Raw genomic sequence first — 18,814 nt, 5'->3', positions numbered from 1 at the left:
CTAAGGGTAAGCGAGAGCGGGAGCGCAGACCTTCATTCTGTAACAGATAACCTGTCCTGGTTGATTACAGATACACCCCACCACCACCATGTCTAGAGCCCCGGCTAGACAAGCACTCTCTCTCTTTCTCTGAGCTGTATCCCCCCAGACCCCAGGCACACATCTTACTTTTCCATCTAAGCCAGAAGCATCCCTGGGACTGAGTTGGCATCTTCATTATTCTGGTATCCCTGGGTAATAGGTGCCTAGATAATATTTGTAATATTTGTGAGCTTACATAGTGTTCACCCCACTTTCTCACCAGAGTTTCATCATGACCTAAAATAGCCCTGGGACTTTACCCATGGTCTCCCTCTACCTAAGACTGTTCCTTTCTGCCTGCGACACAGGAGGGAGCTTATTCAATGCTTCTGTTTGTCTACTGAGGCCTGGCAAAGACTTCCAACCTGATTACTGTTCATGTACACTAACACAGCTCAAGTCCTAGCTTCTTAAGGCCCCTCTCATGGGAACTGTCTATTTGCTGCTGGCCCACTCTAGGTGCTGGGAACTTAGCCATAGTACCACTTCCATGCATGCTCCCCAAGTGAGTTTCTGAGGGCAGAGACTATGCCTTTTCATTCCCCACACCCAGCCTCTGATGTGTTGCTTGATGGTCAATAATAGCACAATTAAATATGCTTGAAAGAAGGAACAAATAAAGCCAGTTACCTTCAATAGTCTGTACCATTCCAATACCTGAAATGGGGATTTAAAAGTAAATGTTGTAACAACTCAGACAATTGCATTATGTGGGTGTTCACAGCACAGCCATTAGATCACAAAGGATTCTACCAGCACCACAGAGGAATGCTCTGGTCAGTGATGGAGCCCAGGAGTCTTGTAGAGAGCTGTACATGTGTTCCCTGGAAATATGTACAGCAACGAATGATTATCCCTATTTTACAGCTTAAAACATCGAGACCCGAAGAAAACACATAACCTGTATGTCCACTATAGAATGTGAAGCATATATATGTATACAAACACACAGACACAGACACACACACACATAGACACACACACACACACACACACACACACACACACACACACCACCTGTCCATTTGCTTCCCCAAGGCCCTGTGATGGGCTACTCTGTTTTTTTTGTGCCAGAATCTTACCTGCAATAGCTGATCCATATGCAGTTGAACACACGATGGTGTCTTTACATTTTCCTTAATTTAGGACTAAATGTGAGGGATTTATCAATGTGGCTGGGGTTATTAGCTGTCTTAAATACCCCTCCCCTCTTCTTCTATAGGAGCCGAGTGTTGGAGTATATGGCTGGCCTCCCTTGAGACTGTGTTCCCACCTGCCTTTAAACCACTGCTGTATTTTGACTGTTACTCAGTCACTTTTGAATCCAAGTAACATAGCTGAACTATGGCCATGTGACTTAGCTGACTAAGCCCTGTCCAGTTGCCTGAACAGAAGTGTTTACCTAGAACAGGTCCGAGGCCTTTCATGAAGAGTCCAATATGTACCCTCCCTCCCTGCCTCCATCCCCCTCCCTCCTCTTTTTTCTCCCTCTCTCTATGTGATTACATGTGTGTGCATGTCACAACTCTTGGCTAGGTAGAGGACAATCTTGAATGACAGTCCTCACCCTATACCTCCTTTGAGACAGGGTCTCACTGCTGGTCCATGGCTCACACCAGGGCTGCTGTTCCATGAGCTTCTGGGGATTCTGTCTCTGGTTACCATCCTGAAGTAGGAACAGTGGGATTATGGCCTCATGTACTACACTCGGCTTTGCATTGGTTCTGGGAACCTGAACTCAGGTCACACATGGGTAGCAAGTGCTTTGCCTGCTGAATCATCTCTCCAGCCTCTCTCCAGACTTAGATATTTTTAAGCTTCTGATGTATTTGAGTTATTGCCATTTTTTGAGTTTTGGTGAATCCCAGCTAATATGGCTGAGAAGGATTATATTGCCATTTTTGGGTACCACATGTTAGTTGGGCTCAATCTCATTCACAAAGTGCTAGCGAGACTTGGTTTGGGTGTAAACACTTCAGAGATGGAAGAACAAAAGGCCTCAGCTGGCCATGGAACCGTTAGCTTTCTGGCCTTGATTTGTCATCATCTCTTTGTCTTCAGTCCCCATTTTCCCATGGTCCTACTGCTTGGCACTGGAATGCTCACTCTGGGATTTTACTGATGTACAGATGGATCTTCACCTGAGATTATACAGCTTACGGTGAAAGCAAACACTTCCCACCTGATGCCTCTTTCTTTGCCTTCCCTGTTCTTGCCAGTCAGCTTGCTGACTGATAGATGCTGGAAGCAAGAACAGATTCCATTGTGTATCTCAAGCTTTCTCTAGCTGACCAGCACTGTACTCTGGACACTTGACCTCTGTGTCCCTCCAAAGCATACTATGGAGGAAGAAGCATTTGGTATCTGGCTAGTTTCCCATATTCCCTTTCAAGTGGCTTCCAGGGGGAATGGAACCTGAAGAATGTTCCTCAACCTGCAGAAGAACATTACTGTCCTCTGTTCCCAAATCAAACTGGGCTGGAAGCTCTGTACTGGGTCTCCTACATGAACAAGATACAGGGGACAGCAGCTTAGCCTGAAGCAGGCTTGGGTTCCCGTGTAGCCAGCTGCATGAGTGTCCCGGTGTGGGCTCTCCTGCACCACCCCTCTCCTTTTATCTCCCCAACTTGCACTGCCTCTTACCCTTTGTAAGATAAAGCCTATATTAGCTTTCCCCAGCAGTTTGTTATATAAAGCGCTCCACATGACAGCTCAGAGTTGCCCTGGCTCTCCCATTTCCGGCAACCCCTTAAAGATCTTTCTTAATGTCCTTGCTCTATAATCCATTAATTTCTATTTTACGACTAGAAACTTCCCTTGGTATTTTTTTTCTTTTTGCTCTAGTCATTTTCATCCCCTTCTTAACCCTTCCTCCTTGGCATTTTCTCTCAGCCAGCTCTTCTTGGTTTTTGATCCAAATCCCCCTTTGTCTTCAGTGAGGCCTTTGTTCCGACATTTCAACTTCTGTGAATAGGGAAAATAATCATCAGGGCAGCTGACTGTGGCTATGACAAAATACCTGAGGTGATCAGTCTGCAAGAAGAACTGAGCCACGGAGACAGAGCAGCTGTTAAAGTGCTTGCTGCAGAGGCATGAGGTCCTGAGTTTGGAACTCTCACACTCGTGTATAAACTGAACAAGGCAAGTGCTGGGCTCTGTACACTTATTCACGTGCAGTCCCCATCACACACATGAATCACATGAAGCAAAAAAGAAAGAAAGAAGTAAAAAAAAAAGACTTTAAAAGAAGAAAGGTTTGTTTAAGCTCATAGTTTTAGAGATTTTAGTCCACGGTGCCTAGGCCCTGTGGTATCTCCCTGAGCTACGACTGGACTTCATGTGCAGGCATCATGATGTCTGGGAAGTGAAAGAGAAAGAAAGCCAGGGGCTGGGCTCTCTATAGCCTCTGCAAAGGCACAGCCCTAATAGCCTAACAGCCTTCCACTAGGCCCCACTCCCGAAGCTCCCTTCAGCTCCTCATACGACCATAGATTGGCAATGGAGCCTTCAGTGTGTGGCCTGAGGAGATATTTTAAACTCAGATACCACAGTTTCCCACAAATAAAACAAAACCCTGAAAGAATGGGTTTTTAGTCAGATAACCTTTTTTCTTACTTTCCATGAGAGCCCTGTCACTCTCTGCTCTTCTCGGACAGCATTTATAATGTCCATGAAGTCTACCTTATCCTCTCCTCTACTGTCTGAGGACTGAAATCAGACACTGGATTTCATGTTTTTTTCTCCCTGGGGCCATATATTTTCTGGCACAATATAGACTTGCTTTCCCTGGCACACAGTAGGTTTGAATTCCCCAACACACAGTATGTTCTTAATTCTTGGCACATAGTAGTTTCTTAGTTTCTGGCACACAGTAGGTTTTCAATTCATAGTAGGTTCTTACTTCTTGGACATAGCTGGCTTTCTGTCCCTGGCACACAGTAAGTACTCAGTTCTTGGTGCATAATAGGCTCCCAACACACAGTAGGTCTTTCATGAATACTGACTGATGGCCACCAGAAGCTTTCTTTGTTTTCAGTGTTACAATGAATCCACATGAGACAGCCAGTGAATGTCGTGACCACCACGCAAGCGAATGTCTTCTGCTTTTCAAAAGGCACCATTGACAGAATGAAAACACAAGCTACATTCTGTGAGAAAATAAAGAACTCATATCCAAATATTTAAGGAACTTTCAAAAAAAATCAATCTTAAGAAAACAGCACAATAAAAAAAAGTGAGCAAAAGACTTGAATAGAAGCTTTACAAAAGGTGGTATTTGGATGAGAAACCACATGAAAAGATGCTCATCCGCATTAGTAATTAGGGAAATGCAAATGAGAAGCACAATAGCACAGGACTGTCAGAGCAGGTAAAACTTAAAACACTGTTGGCGAGGCTGGGAAGGAAGCAGAACTCTCACGTAGCTGCTGGGTGTGTGAAAGAGCCCAGCTACACTGGGAAATACTGTTTCTTAAAAAGTTAACTCTCTTCTTCCCGTGTGACTGAACCTTTCCATGCTTACTATTCACCCAGAAGAAGAAGAAAACACGCCCCAGTATAGCCGCTTCAGAACAGCTTTGCTCAAACAGCAAACAGCCCAAATGCCTATTAACTGAGGAGGAAACAGACCATAGCATATCCTTCCAAAAGAATATTACTCAGCCACAAAAAAGGGATAAGCAACTGCTATATATTACAACATGGATGGATCTAAAATGCTAAAGAGGGCAAAAAAAAAATTAGACCGCAGTGTGCAACTGAGTGATTCCTTTTCCTTGGGAGCCAGAACATGCAAGTGAGTGCATAGTCATAGCAAGCAGAGTGGTAACTAGGGCTGGGACCCAGAGCTGTAGAGCAGTAGAGGGAAGAACTACCAACTGGAGAGCTTTGGGGGCAAGCACAGGCATGCTCAGTGTTGTGTGGTATCAGGAGATATCTGATGAACTACATGAAATTGTGTGATTTGAATATATAGTCTGCTGTGTACTAGCTCGTCTCACAAAGAGTTATTATATCAACGAACAGATAAAGTAGCGAACAAATACTTCTGATCACATTTCTTCAGTTCTCTGCCCTGCTCTCCTCCCCCTGAAAGTAAGAAACTGTTCATAGAGCTAGAGTCCAGAGGCAGGGTTGGTCTTTTGTGACACTGGCCAAGAGCTTCTTGACTTTGTTGTTGGAGTCTGTGTCTGGATTGGACCAGGGCATGTTAATAGCTCAGTGATAGTCTGTATGAGTCCCTGGGTTCACACAGGCATGCACATGCACACACACACATGCATGGGTGCACACAGAGCTCATGGATTGGCAAAATTGTAAAATTGTCATACCACGGACATTTCCCACATTTGTCCTTTAATCTTCTGGCTTTCAGCCACACTCAGAAAGAGGAACAAGGGAGAAGCCTGCAGGGAGGGCTCATTCAGAGACTGTGTAGCAGACGATGCAGGAGGATTTAGGTAAAAAGGAGCTGGCCATGGAGGAAGAGTCTGGAGCCTCTGCACACTGCAGAATGCAAGGGGAGCTTGCCGTCCAGTGTGGTGGGCACTTGGGTGCCTGGATGCAGCACATACTGGTTAGCACACACACAGAGCTCACTGTGCTGATTGAATACAAGGTGTGCAGTGTGACTCAAGGCTCAGTCTTCAACAGTCTCCATACAATGCCAGCAACGGAAGTGTGCTCAAAGCGAAGCTGGTCTCCATCAAAGTCCACGGAGATGCCTTGGTGGTGAGTTATTTGGGGAGGGGGAAAGGTTGATAAAGGACTAACAGGCTTAGGGGAGGGCACACTGCAGCAGACCACATACCCCAGGGCAGCGAACCATGTAATGGTAGAGAGATGTGAGGTGGCTGGAAAGCAGATGGGGTATAGATGGGGAAGGGGATTCCAGGACTGACCATGTAAATCCTGGTGATGAGAGGTCCCTCTGTTGGTGCATATGAGGAGCCTTTCCTTTGCTGGAGACCTCTCTATTGAGCCACACTGCCAGGACCACTCAAGGCTTGACAGGCAGTGTCTCTTGTCCTTGGAACTCATTTCCCTAGGCACTGACAACTCACAGGTGACAGATGGAAATCCATGTGTACTGTAAAGCATTTGCAGAGGAAACAGCAGTGAATGTCCAAATTGGAGTCTGAGTCCAGAGGTCTTTTGTCCCAGCCACCTGAAGAAACTCTCTTCAAGAGGTTTCATAGAAGCTGTCCCCAGCCTCAGTTTGTCTTATGACTTTGAACTTGAGGTCAAGGCACTGCAGAGACCTAGGTTCTTGGAGGTCAATGGCTGAAATGTGAGCATGATAAGGATCAAAAACCTAGTGGTGGCACTGAGTGGTAAAGCTCCTGGTGGCCAGCTTCTCCTCTCCTGCCCCTACTCCTTGGTAGGAAACAGTGTTAGATACCTTTCCTGATTCTATGACAAAATACACAATAAAAGCAACTCAAGGAAAAGGGGGGTTGTTTTGTCTCACGGTTTGAGAGCATACAGTCCATCACGGTGGGAAGTTACAGTGACAGGAGCCAGGAGTGTAAGGCAGCTGGTCACTTTGTATTCCCAGCCAGAAAGCAAAGGGAGATGGATTTTGGTGCTCAGTCCTTTCTCCTTCCTGGAGTCAGGAGCCTCAAACACAGAATGGAGTCACCCACAGTAAGGAGAGTCTTGAACCCTCTATTAATCTAATCTAAAAAGTCCCTCATAAACATACTCAGAAACCTATCTCCTGGGGGATTCAAGGTTCTGTCAAGGGCAACCATTATTAGCCATCACAGGATCACAGAGCCAGACAGTACTGTTTCTTGCAAACCTGATGGTCAGCATATGATTGGTGGGTGTCTTGCAGGGGCTCAGCCAGAGAGCCCCTGAAGAGAGCCAGAGAGACACCTGTCTTCAGTGAAGCAGTTGAGAATACTGTGGGATGTGTTTCTGAAAGAGAGGTTGGTGAGCCCAAGGAAGGCCAAAAAGACTTCCTGAGGATGTGAGAATGTTATTAGAAGCCCTGAATTTGGTCACATGGACAAAAAGGTAGAAGAAAGATGACCCTGGGGAGTCAGGTAGGAGTGTTGGCCCAGATGGCAATGGCCAAGCATGGCTCACCACTTAACTCCCTGATGAATGAGCAAAAGAACAGAGCCAGGATGCGCATCATTAGACGTCTACCTTGGGCACGCACTGAGTGTGGTTCTGGCTCTTACTGTACACACCTTGTGTGCTAATCTGTGACCCGGACCTTCTGGGAAGTAAGAATATTTGCCAATGTAATTGATCTAGGTAAGGCTCTTTAGGCTCTTCTGAAGGGCTTGACAGATGTCCTTATAAGAAAAAGAATGGGGACAAGACACATATACACAGAAGCAGGAAGAAGAGACAAGAGTTCAAAGTTGCCAGTGAAGGATGCCAACAATTGCCAGCCTATGCCAAGAGAGGTCCTGAGCGCTGCTCTCTTGGATCCACAAGTACAGTGGGCTTTGCCTTGTAGAAAGTGGGGAGCCATGGAAGGTACCTGAGTTCCATGCTGATAGAGGCAGACTTTCAGAGTAGGTGTGGAGTAGATGTGTCTCAGAATTTGAATGGGTTGGAGTCTCAGAGCCACAAAGCCTGGTGACATCCTATCATCTCTCCAGACTAAGATCTGGAGTTTTAGTGCCAAGGCTGAAAAAAAAAAATGCAAACGTTGAAGAACAGATGTAAAGGCAAGCCAGAAGCTAGGCATCTTCCTTCCTCTTTCCCTCAGCCTCTGAAGTGCTGAAACTGCATCCCTAGCTGCATGCCCTGCTCTCTGGAAACAGGTGTAAGGGAGTCCCTGAAAGCAGGTGCCTAACTGAGGGGACCAGGGCTGGTGGGAACTGGGGCAGGCTGAGGCACCGAGCAGCAGGAGGTCTGTCTGTCTTTAGCTGCCTTAATGTTCCTTGAACTTTCCAGAATTTGTTAATGACCTGAAGACATAGATGTACCCACACACCACTCTCAACCACCTATGATTTTGCTGTTGGTTTAGTTTTGTAACTTCTTTGCTCTGATTCTAACCTGTTTCAAGACAATGCTCCTGTGAGTAACTATCCCTGCTCACATCAGTGATGATCGATGCAAGAGAGAGAACATGACTGTAGATTCCAGAGTGAGAACACGAGGCCAGTCAGACACTATGAACCCACACAGAGAATGATGTGGGAGGCTCCCATGGACAAGCTCCTTTGTATTCTTCAAATGAATATTTGCTCAACCTCTAATGTTTACTATTCCACAGTTTGTGGGGCATTGGAGAAATATGGCAGTGAGTTCCAGCCAATGTGACAATATGATAAAACAAGCAAATGAACAAACAAACAAAACAAAAACCATCACCAGCAGCAGCAGTAGCAACAACAACAACAGCAACAACAAAACAAAAACAAAATGCCCAGAGATATTGTTAGCTGTTTGCTACTGAAATTCATTGAATGGGAACCAGGAACAACATCAGCCATGTGTGATGGTTTGAATAGATATGGCCCCCATAGACTCCTGTGTTTGAATGCTTGGCCTATAAGGAATGACATTATTAGGAGCTGTGGCTTTGTTGAAGTAGGTGTTGCCTTGCTAGAGGAGTGTGTCACTTGGTGGAGGGGAGGGCTTTGAGATCACTTATGCTCAAGCTGTGCCCAGTGTGATACACAGTCTCCTTCTGCTGCTTGCAGATCATGATGTAGAATTCTCAGCTCCTTCTCCAGCACCATGTCTGCTTGCATGCTGCCATGCTTCCTGCCATGACCATAATGGACTAAACTTCTAAAACTGTAAGCAAGCCCCAGTTAAACATTTACCTTTATAAGAGTTGTCTTGGTCATGGTGTCTCTCGCAGCAATGAAAACCCTAAGACAGCATTCTATATTGCATAGGATGCACCCATATCTCCCCGGGGAATCACCAATCTCTAATGCTAGTTGAGGAAGCTGAGAAACCTGGGTACTCAGAGCACAGAGGCAGAACATGCAGTAAGACCTCTGTGACTACAGACTGGAGGTGAGTTTTTTTTTACTCCCTTCAGAATGAGGACTGCCAAGGAAACAGTGAAGTCCTCCAGCTCTACCAACGTAGCAGTGAGAGCAGAAAGGGTGACAGTTATTTGTAAAGCTGACTGAGACGGGATTAATTATGGCCAGTGTTGATGTCTGCATGTGTGTCCAAAGCCCACACTGCTGATTAAGTGTCAATGTAGTCTTCAGAGGCAGGGCCTTTCCTCATGAAGGGCATGGAAGGCAATTACTTCATGAATGGGATTCATGACCTTAGAAGAGAGGTCAAGGAAACTGGACACTCTTTCATGCCTTACATTGTGTGAGAATGTATTATGTTGTCTCTTGAGAAGACAGCAATGAGCTTCCATCTTGGAAGCAGAAGATCAGTTCCCATTGGACTTAGCCTGCTAGAGCCTGGAGAATGGCTTTGCAAGTATCTAAACCGTGAGCAATGGACTTTTGTTCTTTATACATGACTTAGTCTATGATATTCTGTTATAGCAGCAGGCAAGTATCACAGATGAAATTTCTCCTAATAATAATTGGTACTTGCATAGTACTTATAGTGTTTATAAAGTATTTTCCCCAGTCCAGTCAGGATGTATAGAAACACTTTCTAACTGAACAGTCACAACCACAAAGCCCTCAGGCTTAGGGGTGGGAGTTTAGTTAGATTTAGCTGGAACATAACTCAGAGAAATGATGCAACTGTTTTGGAGTTTTATATATGGGAATGATTTTCTAAAACCATTCTGCTTAGATGAGAAACTTTTCTTATTTATTACTTCCCTTAGTGATTGGTAGGGGATCTTAACAAAGATGTTACATAATGCTTGAAAGAGAAACAGACAAACCAATAGGCTCATTTTGGTTCTATGTCTAGAGATAAATGCTATGCACATTTTGGCAGATACAAGCTGGTTTTATTATAAATGTTTATCACACCATATTCTGACATATATACTTAATAATGTCTTACCGCCTGACTAGGAACTTGAAGACAGTATCATTTTTGTAGGCTAGATGGCCAGAGGCTGAACCTTGCTTTGTAGCCTTCCGTACTGTAGTCCGTGGTGTGAGGAATCCCATCACTATCTTAGATAATAAGAATATGAGAATCTGTGATGGGAAGGTTTCTGATGATGTCATTTTGTCTTTTGGAAGAACACCACAAGTTTAAGTACATCTCAAGTACCTTCAGTATCCCTTTCTGTCACTAGATGGGAGAGCTTGCTTGTTGGTAGGAATTTATCATATGTGTCAGCCTGGCCAGACCTCCATGTGTGATCACTCATTATTCTAGATGTTTCTGGGAGGATAATTTCCCATGATGATCACCTTTAAACTAGCGGACTTGAAGCAAACAGCCTTTTGTGTGTGAGTGGTCCTTATCCAGTGCACTGAAGGTACCAAACAGAACAAAAACTGACTTTACTAACAGGCTACCTTGGGTTCTCTTTACAACACCAAATCGCCAGCCTGTCTGGCTGTCTGATCAACCTCCTCTTCCTCCCCCTCCCCCTCCCCCTCCTCCTCCTCCTCCTCCTCCTCCTTCTTCCTCTCTTCTCTCTCTCTCTCTCTCTCTCTTCTCTCTCTCTCTCTCTCTCTGTATGATTCTCCATCCCATTTTTGAGACAGGGTCTCTCACTGGATCAGACGTTCACTGATTCATCAAGACTGACTGGCCAGTGAGTCCTTGGGATTCCTTGTCTCTTCTTCATAACACTTGGATTACAGGTATGTACCAGCATGCCCAGATTTTTTACATGAGTGTTAGTAATCAACCTGAGGTCTCCAGGCTTTTGTGGTAAGGCCTTCACTGACAGACATCTCTCCAGCGCTCAATCAGATTTTTAAATCACAATTTCTTAATGTAAATTTCTATACATAATGTTATTGGCTCAGCTTGTCTGAAGAACGCTAAGGCACTGGACACTGGATGATGGCCCCTCTTCTGCTCTTCTGTTGCAGCATGACTCGGAGAAGCTGTAGACCCATGGGCCCCACATTTTTGGCAGTGTTACTCAAAGGGCAAATACATCTCTTTTTCAATTGTAGCAGTGAAGAACTGGTGTCAGTCATCACTAATGTGAGATCAGATGCAACCTAGTGCTCAGCTCTCACTTGGATGACATCATGCTACTCAGAGTAAGTGGACTGTATATTTCCCCAGTGGCAAACAAACTTTAGAGTGGAGTGGCTGTGGATGACAGTCTGTCCCAATCTTGTCCAGGAGTCTGCATGCCATACCAGGTTTGGTGGGGCCTCGAGAAGGGTTGGTTTCTCCTGAGACAGCCATAGAGGGAAGTCGAGTGTATGATGGGCCAGAAATTGGCTACATGAAGACAGTTGCAAAGTCAGGGCTATTTGGCTTGAAGACAAGAGACAGAGACAGAGACGGTGTCTTTCCCAATGGGCTCTTTATGAAAGAGGATTTAAAGGCAGCTGTAGCGGACAGAGATAGGAGCGGAAAATAGGAGCAAGGTAGATTTCAGCTCATTGTCAGCTGTTTGGAGCAAGTAATGAGTTCCTTGTGACAGAAGACATGTAAGGGAGACAGATGCAGGAAAAAAAGTCTACATTAGAGAGGATCATCTCTCCATGCTGTCCCCACACCAGGCAAAGGGACATGTCAGAGAAGCTTGTGTGTGGATGAGGATGCTCCCTCCTCCATCAATTCTGGATCATGGGTGTGAAAACTGCTACCTTGACAAGGGTTTGAAATGACCTTCCCTGTTTCTCAGACAGGCAGGCCTATTTTAGTTTGACAGTCACGAGGATCCGGGCCCTGGTCCACTGGGACACAGGCTTCTACTATACAAAATGCTGACTGTGGATTTGATATACAAGGCTGTGCTCAGCTTGTAAGGCAAGTGGCTCATGCCAGTACTCTGTGGACCTGTAGGTGCCCATAGTCTACAAACATTTACAGTCAGTGCTACCGATTCCTGGCCAAGTCATTGATGACAAGAATGTGGATATCAGGGATGTGCTAAGCAAGCTCTTCCCTGCAGTGGGCTCTTCCCAGCTTAACTGTCAGCTATAGCTGATCCTAAGAGGATCCATCAGTCCAGGAACAAGAGGCTGTGAGGCAAATGATGCTCAACCAACCGGAGAGAGCATGGCACTACCCTCAGTTCTCAGAAACCAAGGAACATCTGAGAAATGTCTCACTGCACTGCTGCTCTGTGTAAGTCACCCTCTCTGAGAATTGGTATCTAGAGCACAGGATGAGTGCTCGGTGGCTGCCAGAGAGTTCACACTTCTAGAGCAAGGATAGTGACACCCTTCACTGCAGAGAAGCAATACTACAAGTGGGAGAGTTGGGGCCCTTGGGTTGGTCATGGTGACTTATGCTTACCATTCAGGTACCTAGGCTAACAGCAAACAAACGTGCCTAACCTGGGGATCCAAGGAGGAGCAAAGACCTGAGCCCACGAATGTTGTCTGCCATGGAGCCATGGAGCAGGACAGCAGGCATTCGAGTGGATAGGGAGGTGCTTTGGGTTGAGACAAGTTGATCCAGAAGTAGAAAGCCTGTGCTCGGTCAGTGTGGACAGCTTTGCTGGGCACAGGCTCACCCCTTTGTATTTATGGCAGAAACTGGTAATTTACTTAGAAAAGAGTCTCAGGCAGCATCCAATATAAGTATCATCTCACATCTCATACTGAGAACCAGAAAGGGAAGCCAGAAGGGGAGGTGACTTGTGCAGCATGCCTGCTCAAATCTAGTCTCCCAGTGAGGGATTCTTTTCTTTTTGGCAAGGGGGTTTGCTGGGCTTCTGAGGAGAATCTGCTGCAGGGGCCAAAGATGTCATGTGTGTTAATCTCAAAATAGCCACTGAGGCTTCTGGGCACATCTGACTGCATATGGTAGGAAGGCAATTCCAGTTATTGACTTCCTGGTTGGTAATGCCAATGTCGATCAATAAAGAATGAGGTGTGCTCAGGAGGAGAAAAGGCAGCATGGGCCAGGGAGCAAGGACTGAGCCTGGCAATGAAGGCTCCACCCCCCAGGAGAGAGATGGGATGCACTGGTTTTTAGGTCCCCCAAAGGGTCATATGGCATCTTCTGCCTTCTTGTAGAATGGCTACAATTGGGTGTGCTGGCTGAGAATGATGTGTTCCTGTAGAGAAGGAGGTGGGTTGCCCAAAGTGGAGGGACTGAGATGTCAAGGTGGCCCAGCAGTGTAGCTAGACACAGCAAGCAACAGGAGTGTGGTACTCTACCCATTCAATATCTTCCTAGAGAAGGCATAACTCCCATGGGGCACACACAGTTATGGTTTCTTCTGGGAAACAATTAATTCTTGCTTCCCAGACCTTCTCAATGGGTTCCAGAACATCTCTGCTTCTTTGCATGTTGAGAGTGGGAACGTGGAATATGGTCTTCCAATACCCACAGTCTGACAAGGCAGAGAAGTCTCCTCAGCAATGAAGAGAACCAAATGTCCACTGGGCTGGGAGGATCCAGGCAACAGATTTGTTTATTTCATTTCACTACTTGAGTTTCTCCACAGCACCCAGCAGACTGTGTGGTCCACAGAAGGAACTTAATAAATGTTTGTGGAAGACCTAAGCAATGGATTTGCCTGAAACATTTCTGAAGTCTTCTTGGGAACTAGGGTGGGGAGAAGTACATGGAGTTGGGATCCATGGTGGTTAGTGTCTTGGGAGACAGCTTTGCCTTCCCTGCTTAGGACTTCTGCCCAAAGCACCATGCATGGACCTCAGACAGCTTTCTCTTCAGTGCAATGGAATTCTGCCATGACAGCTAACTGGGTGACTCATCTTGTAAGAAATGCTGTGCCACCTTGAGCCTGGCCAGTGGAATCTACTATGGTCTCATTATGTTTCTTCTTAAAGCAACTGGCAGTTCCTTGTGGAGTTCAGGTGTGGCTTCCACAATGTAATGTGTCTTCTAAAATCTAGCTTCTCAAACTTCGAGTCACAACACTTTATCTCCAGTGTCAAGTAACTGATGTGGCAGAATTGAAAATTTTGTCAACAATAGTTTACTGAAGGTGCACAGACCAAAACCTTATTCCAAGCCAAGCACTTAATGAATGTGAGGCATTCCTGGAGCCCCACCCTACGTGCATTGAATGGCTTCACCAGACCTTGGTTTTGAATACATGACACATCACTCAGTGCTGAGCATGCTGTCATACATGCAGTGCTAAGCAAAACATCAAAAAATGCCTAGCTCAGATTGGGTATGATCTTATGAAGTGTAAAGGTTCTACTGTCCATACAAAGTGCCCTGGACTTAGAGAAGCTGAATAGTTTTCTTCCGGTTCCAGGTGCTGAGGGAGCTGAGGGTAACTGTGCAGATGTGGCCACGTCCAAGAACCACACCTCATACAACCAGTCCTGCAAATGGCACAGAAATGGCATCAAGAAACCCTGGTCACAAAGATATGAATCTCTTAAGGGGGTTGACCCTAAGTTCCTGAGGAACATGTGCTTTGCCAAGAAGCACAAGAAGAAAGGCCTGAAGAAGATACAGGCCAACAATGCAAAGGCAGTGAGTGCATGCACAGAGGCCATGAAGGCCCTGGTGACGCCTCAGGCCACCAAACCTAAGATGCAAAAGGGCCCCAACCGCAAGCTCAGCAGTCTGGCTTTCATTGCTCACCCCAAGTTTAGGAAGCAGATTCAAAGCTACATGGCCAAGGGGCATAGGCTCTGCCAACCAAGCCCAAGGCTCAAACCAAGGCAGAGGCCACAGCTCCAGCTAAGGCCCAGGCTTCAGCTCTAGCTCAGGTTCCCAAAGGTGCCCAGGCCTCTATGAATGCCCCATAGAAAAGGCTCCTGCCAATGTGAAGACAGATGGACTGCTGGGACATGCCTGCCCACACACTATTTACAGATGACCAGTGTCCTATGCTGCTTTTACAGATAAACTTGAGGCAAGAAAAAAGAAAGAGAGAAAGAAAGAAAGAAAGAAAGAAAGAAAGAAAGAAAGAAAGAAAGAAACTGAATGGTTTAATTACTAAAAACACTCTCACTGTTTCCCTATTGCCAAACTTCTGTATACAAATATTAAATTAGTATATCACTGCATTGTGTTTCAATGTTTGATATTTTTTTCTTAATTAGTTGTCTACTAGAGCTTCATTCTAAAATCTTTAAATAAATTTTGACTTTGGAATTAGGCTAAAACTTCTATCAATTTCTGGAGTAACCCTAGGCACAGTTCTGCCATTTTGTACTGTGTGTTTATGCCAAGTGGCATTGCAGCATTGATGATTATAAAATCAAAATATCAGTCAACCCTGAAAACTGTTGACAATGCTCTACACACTGCTGTATCAAATGTCCAGCCAAGATTTGATTCTTTAACTAAACAAGTGTACCCATTTCATTACATTAGTATGCAAATTGACTTTCTTCTTTAACGAATGCTAAAATATATATATACCTATGTTGTGTGACTTTTCCTGGGGAGAAATAAATCAATGCCCATTCTCCCAGATAGGGCACCCACAGACGAAAGTGAGGCAAGGTTAGTAAACCAGTGAGTTGATTGGGGTTCCCTATGGGAGTGTGAGTGAGGGGCTGCTCACAGGAGCACGCAGGCCTAAAGACAGCATATCACTGGTGCATGCCTCAGGATGCACCAGTGATGACTCAGGAAAGCTGCATCCCTTAGAGCTCCAGTCGGGACTTGCAGGCAGCTCCATCTCCCAGAAGTTGTTACTGCTTGGGTGACCTTGGGAGGGAGCCTCGTGAAGTTTCAGGAAGCTTTTTGAGATTTCTACTTTTGGCTTACATTCTTGAACCTGTATGGAAGGTTTTGATTTGAAGTTACTATCTAGTTAGCCCCCTACACTCTCAGGATTGTATAAGATCTCTCAGATGCAGAAGGGCTATGAGCATAGAATGTTTAGGAAGCTCTGCTTTAAATCAGCAGCATCCAGTCTGAGGTACTTGTGCCACCATCAGGATATAGGTCCTGAAATCAAGACCAGAAGTGGGGATGGTATCTGCACGGCTACCCTGAGGGGTTTATTACAAGAAGCTTGCCTCTTGTAGTCTCAGGAGCGTCTAGCCCAGAGGTCTCAGTCCCAGAAGGAAGATTATTTCAGTTGGAACACACAGCCTTCATGCCAGATCCGTTGTTAGACTGCCAACTGGTCACCTTAGCCTCCTCATGCCTCTGAATCAGCAGAGGATACACAAGCTGGGGTGACATACCCTGCTATCTCCTTAGAGGAAGAGTATATCCCAAACACTGCATTTGCATTAGGCATTTACAAACTCCATGCCCCAGAAGCTTCTCACAAGAAGCTTGCCTGTGAGGAAAGGCAGGAGTATATTATGGGAGATGGCACAGGCCTATGAGTACAGGCAAGTGAAGATGCTTACTCCTTCCAGTTAAGTCATGTCAGTGAAACCCTTGCTGTAGCTAATAGCTGGACTGAGTGACGTCATGGTTTCAGAATGTAATGCCAGACTGAGGGTCATGGCTCAGTCCTGTGAGGATTGAAGCCACTGGAGGCCTGTTCAGTGGTGCAGACTAAGAACAAGCAAGACTTTAGAAAGATGCCTCAGGCTCTCTAGGCACAGTGGGCTAGATCTAGGGAAAGCTAAATGCTGTCTGAAGCCCTTTCATTGACTCTGCTTAGGAAGGAGAGTTGAATGCCTGTGCATGATTTTTAACTGAAACCCACCGTCAGGAAGTAATTTGAGTATCTCTGAGAAGATGAACAGAGGTAAATGTTTAGGAATGATGGCAGCTCACTGAGCCAGAATGGAGACAGACAGACAGACAGACAGGGGCAGACATTTGCCCTTTTACCTGGCAGATTGGATCCTGCCCTCAGTTCTTCACAACCTCCCTGGATGAGAACATGCTACTCTGTCATGCATCATGCATTGACAGAATTTCTTCCTTCTAAAGATGAGTGCATTTACCTGGCCCATTGGATCTTCATCTCTGTTTGTATAGGTTGAAGCCAGAACAGGCTGTTCCTAGCTGAGACCTCCAAAGGTACCACACCCCTACTCAAAAGCTTCACCCAGGAAGCTGCTGCTCCTCAGTTTGGCTTAGACTGAATACACACTGAGCCACAGGGAATCCATGCTTAGCCTAGAGTCATGCTCACCCTCCTTACCTTCTCAAACAGGTAGCTCCGTGAGCATAAGATTGACTCTTGAAGACCTCTCCTGCAGTTGAAAGTTTTCACTGTTGGCAGCAACTAGTCATGGCACAGCATCACACTGGTCATTGCTGCCCTACTCAGTCTATCCTAATAAGAGAGCAGAGTCGTCTCCACCAATGTGGTATAGCCTCTCATAGCTTGGACTGTTTCACATGACTCGAGAACTCACGACATAGAGGAACAATCTATCCAGACATGGAGTAGAGCTAGGTGTGGGGTTTGAGAGTCTAAGGGGAAATGAGAGGAATGCCCTATGGGAAGCCGTGAGACTCTAGATTCTAGATTCTAGATTCTAGATTCTAGATCTAGATTGGTAGTGATTCTCTGCAAGACTTATGTCTGCCCACTTTGCTTCTCTGATCCTCAGTTTCCTGGTCTATGAGTCACTAGGGTCATATTACACATATTGGGATTAACTCTTTCCTCAGTGCAAACAGAAGCTATCATGTGATGCATGGTTATTCTACATGCTATGGCATCTCTAAGTTGAATGCCTGTCCAATAGCAGATAAGAGCTTTCTGGGAGTGGCTGTCCTGAGCTGCCTGGAGAAAAAGCCTAAGGCTTCTTGCAAGCTTGGTCAGACCATGGTTGGTCCTCTTCTCCAAGAGATAAGAGACACAAGCCCAGTGGTCTGCCTCCCATTCCACACCCAGTGACTATTTCCCACTGGGAAAGGTTTGTGCAGTGATAGGCCACAATGCTTAAAGCTTTCTCTCTGGGCTTGGGGTGCTAGGCCCCAACTGCAGATCCTCTGACATCTATACAGCACTTGCATACACAGTGTGAGTGGTTCCCTTGGGCTTCATGGAAGGCACATGGGAAGCAGGCTGTATGTCTTGTGGCTTCAAGTCCCCCGTGGGATACCACTAACCACGATCTTCCAAGACCTGCAACCATAAGGGACGTGGGAGAGCACCTACAGGTCTCTCTAGGGACTTGGAAGAGTAATACAGCTCAGCCCCAGGAGACAGTTGGTCCCAGCCTGAAACTCTCTGTGGGGTCCTGGGAAGATTTAGAACCATCTTAAAAGATCATTGTTTCTTGTCTCTAAATTGTGACTGTGAGACCCGAGTGGACTTGGACTCCAAAATGCTCAATTTTTGTAGAAAGGGACCAAGGATAGGAGAAGATTTAGTAGTTTTAGTATAGTAAGAAGGATGACAGAAAGCCTAAACCAAACTGGCTCAGGAGGGAAACACATTTTAGTTCCCTGTCTGTCTGTTTCAGGTTGTGATAACGACAGCACAATAAATCAGGGGTGGAATATTCTATAAACAAAAGGTTATGTGGTTCAGTGTTTTAGAGGCTGAAATTCAAGAGTGGGGAAAGCCATTTGTCTGGTGACAGGTTTCTGCCTGGAGCATCACAATGGCAGATGGAACTCAGGGGTGAAGAAGATACAGTCAAGGTCACATGGTGAGGCAGAAGTTGAGGACTCAGAACATGTGAGTGCATGTGAGGGAGTGCATGTGTGACTGTGTATATGTGAACGTGTGTGAATGTGTGTATGTGTATGTATGTGAATGTGTCTGAGTGTGTGAGTATGTATATATGAATGCATGTGTGTGCAT

The 18,814-nt window shown here is 45.7% G+C and overlaps 1 pseudogene; it reads left to right on the top strand.

Annotated features, from left to right (window-relative positions):
* The first annotated feature begins 5,524 nt into the window (after positions 1 to 5,524).
* LOC114609713 lies at positions 5,525 to 14,879 on the top strand (annotated as a pseudogene).
* Positions 14,880 to 18,814: the final 3,935 nt, after the last annotated feature.

Source organism: Grammomys surdaster, unplaced genomic scaffold (assembly GCF_004785775.1).
Source record: "Grammomys surdaster isolate TR1022 unplaced genomic scaffold, NIH_TR_1.0 125979, whole genome shotgun sequence".
NCBI classification, from domain to species: domain Eukaryota; kingdom Metazoa; phylum Chordata; class Mammalia; order Rodentia; family Muridae; genus Grammomys; species Grammomys surdaster.
Note: the sequence above shows the minus strand (reverse complement) of the source record. Positions and strands in the feature narration are given on the sequence as shown.